This window comes from Populus alba, chromosome 1 (assembly GCF_005239225.2).
Source record: "Populus alba chromosome 1, ASM523922v2, whole genome shotgun sequence".
Taxonomy (NCBI): Eukaryota; Viridiplantae; Streptophyta; class Magnoliopsida; order Malpighiales; family Salicaceae; genus Populus; species Populus alba.
Genome location: NC_133284.1, coordinates 51,820,642 through 51,823,915, shown reverse-complemented (window position 1 = coordinate 51,823,915; position 3,274 = coordinate 51,820,642). Strand labels below are relative to the sequence as shown.

Here is a 3,274-nt window from a genome sequence, read left to right as displayed (position 1 = left end):
AGTGGGTTTTTTTTTTAAATGGAGCTACCCGGTCATTATCTTCATTGTCTCTGCTAAAATTCAATTTTAATCTCTTCTGTTATGCATTGCTTTATTTTTCTCCAGGTTTTTGTTTGTTTTTTCAAATTACTTGTGTTTATGAAATGTGTCATGTTTCTAAATTAATATATATTGTCAAAATTAACATAAGGATCTATTTTTTATTAACAAAAAATAGTTTTAGGTACTCAAATTAAAAAAAAAATTCATGGATTAAGTTTAGTTTGGCTCAAATTCAGTATATATATAATATATATATATATATATATATATATATATATATATTTTTAATTTAGCCAACTTACTATTTTAGATTCCATTCTTGAGGAGTTATAGTCTCTTTTGCTGTAGTTTTAGACTAAAAACCGAGTTGACTATTTATTCAATCTCTTATCACTATTTTTTTGTTTTCTTGTCACCAAACACAATTGAGATACAGTCTTATCTGTTGTTAGTTAGATTTCCTTCCGAATTGAATTTGTTTTCAAGCTGAAATTCAATTCTATTTTTGATGCAACCAAGTGCTCTAACTGGCAGTTGCAGTCCCTGAGTGTCTGCCTCAATGCTTTGCTTCTATGGATCATACACATAGATTTCAAGTATTATCTTGTGTGTTCTCTGCAATTAGCATTACTAGAATGATTATTTGTGTTCAACATAGTTTTCACTGGGCATGACCTAAAAAGTGTGTAGATTATGATATCTTATTGTAAAGCACAACTAGTTCAATTATACTTCCTCTGCATCCAGCATTAAGAATTTCGAGGTATGCTTTATGGTTACAATTCATTTGCACTATCTCCACAAATACATTAATTTCATGAGTTTGAGTGTTTTTTTTTTATTATTAATATGTCAAGTACATGTAGAATTTAGAAGTAATCATCTTCAACTTTGATACAATTATTGTAGTTCTATACTGAATAATGCTCTTACTATCAAGTCAGAATCCAAAATACAATAGGAAGGAAAGTTTTGGTTTATTGCTCCACAGAAACCTGTCTCTTTTGCTTGTCCCTTCTACTTTTGGTCTCTTTAAGTCATAGCTACTTACGATTTATTTTTATCCTCAATTTTAAAGGAAATGCCTTTTTTATTAGAGGAATTTACACTTTGTATTGATGGTGTCTGAACTGGTGGTGAAAAACAGTTTAATTTGTTAGTAAAAGAGGCTGCAACTTTCAGGATGAAGGCAACCCTGTTTTTGTTCCCATTTCTTTTAGTTTAATCAAAATGATCTATTTTCTTTTTATAGCTCATGCATATCATACGAGCTGTGGTAATTTTGTCATTAACATTTTATTTAGATTTCATACATGAGTCTCATGTCCAAAATTTGTCATTTTGGATGACAAGGTTTGACATAATTAGGGATGTAGGGATCAATTGTAGACTCACCTCACCCTTTTATATGTACACAAATTAGGCAAAAACGAGAACATGGACGATTCTCAATCACAAGATAAGGCTTGTTGGACTAGAGAGATGTTGCATGCTTTTTGTGACATATGTATTAAAGCAATTGAGCAAGGTATGCGACCCAACACCCATTTCGACAAAGCTGGGTGGAAGTTTGTTATGAATAGCTTTAAGGATCAAACTGGCCATGCATTAACGAAAGCACAATTAAAGAATAAGTGGGACGGAATTAAAAAAGATTGGAGAATATGGAAAAGGTTGATTTCCGAAACAGGAGTAGGATGGAGTGCTGAACTTGGAACAATTGCAGCTCCTGATGAATGGTGGAAAGCTAAAAACCAGGTCTGTTTTTTTCTGTATTTTTACAGCTGTTCTTTACTGTTTGGTTGCATGCTTTCACATAATTTTTTATGTATTTTTTCATTCATTGTCCCGTGTTGTAGGAGATACGCGGGGCAAGAAAGTTTAGGCATGCTGGGATCGATCCAGCTTTGTGTTGTAAATATGATATCATGTTTACAAACACTGTTGCAACCGGTCAGTATGCTTGGGCTCCATCGCAGGGTCTGAATTCTGATGAAGATGGTGGCGGTCAAATGCACACTAACGCAATGAATGATGACCCTCACCTTCATGAAGGTAGTGGAGATTCTGAGGAGGGTAGTCTTCCTAATTTTGTTGCCGATGTGGAGAATATGGTGTCTGGTGTGACTTTTGCCAATAGCACAAGCAATCTCACCGGTAGTAGTGGGAAAAGAAAAGGTGTGCAACAAAGTTCTAGACAAAATGAGAAAAAAAAAAAAGGAGTGCTGGAAGGGGATCGCAATTATTTACTCGATTAGATAAGTTAGTGGATAGTGTTTCTACCAAGAGTGAATGCACGTCAAGTGTTTTGGATAAAAAAGGTTGTAGCATAGAAGAGGTGATGAAGGAGTTTCACTCCATTGAGGAAGTGGTGTTCGGCAGTGAGTTGTATTGTTTTGCAACTGAGTTTTTTATGGTTAGAAGTAGGAGGGAAATGTGGGCAACAATTGGTGACATGGACCGCAAATTTCAGTGGCTGAAATTAATGTTCGATCGAAGGGCAAACTACCGACCTTGAAGTAAGTTTAAATTCTATACATGGAAAACTTACATTAATGTATGTTATTGTGTGTTGTTTGTTGCAGCAATGAAATTCTGTTTTCTGTCAAAAAAAATTCAATGTTTATGTGTTTTTTCGCAGGTAAAAGTGCAAAAAAATTTGAGGTTCATGAGGTGTTGCTACGGCTGTAGAATTGCAAAATCAGTTATGCAAACGGTTATGCCTTTGCTGTTTTTCCCAGGTTTCGTAACTTGTAACGTTTCATATGTTGAACACTTTTTTATGTATTTGTAGTTGTCGGCTGTTTGTTATGTTTTAGAAATTGTTAACAGTTATTGTTGTTCCTTTGACAAGTTGTTATTGTAGGTTGAATGTTGACTTCTATAGTCTACTTTGAATGCTGGATAAATCTGTGTTCAGTTGGCTTTTTTCAGCCTTGAATTTTATATTGTAACGTAATGGATTGCATTGTCTTTTATGAGTTGAATGGCTGCTGATTGGTTGAATGTATGTTGAGTTGAAAGGCAGCTAATGAGGTGCAATATAGTTCCTGACATGAATGTTTGAAAGTGGGTTGAATGGGACTTTGTAGGTTGACTGGTTGGTAATGGTAAAAATGGTTGTTGCTGGGTTTGGCAGCAGTAAATATATGTTGGTGTGTGTGTTTCAAGATTAGTATGCATTAGAAGTCCTTTGCATTTTCATTGGTTGGACACAAAATTTGCAAGCATT

The 3,274-nt window shown here is 34.3% G+C and overlaps 1 pseudogene; it reads left to right on the top strand.

The window, feature by feature from the left end:
- Nucleotides 1-1,479: 1,479 nt before the first annotated feature.
- LOC118027887 (L10-interacting MYB domain-containing protein-like) lies at nucleotides 1,480-2,560 on the top strand (annotated as a pseudogene).
- The last annotated feature ends 714 nt before the right edge of the window (nucleotides 2,561-3,274 follow it).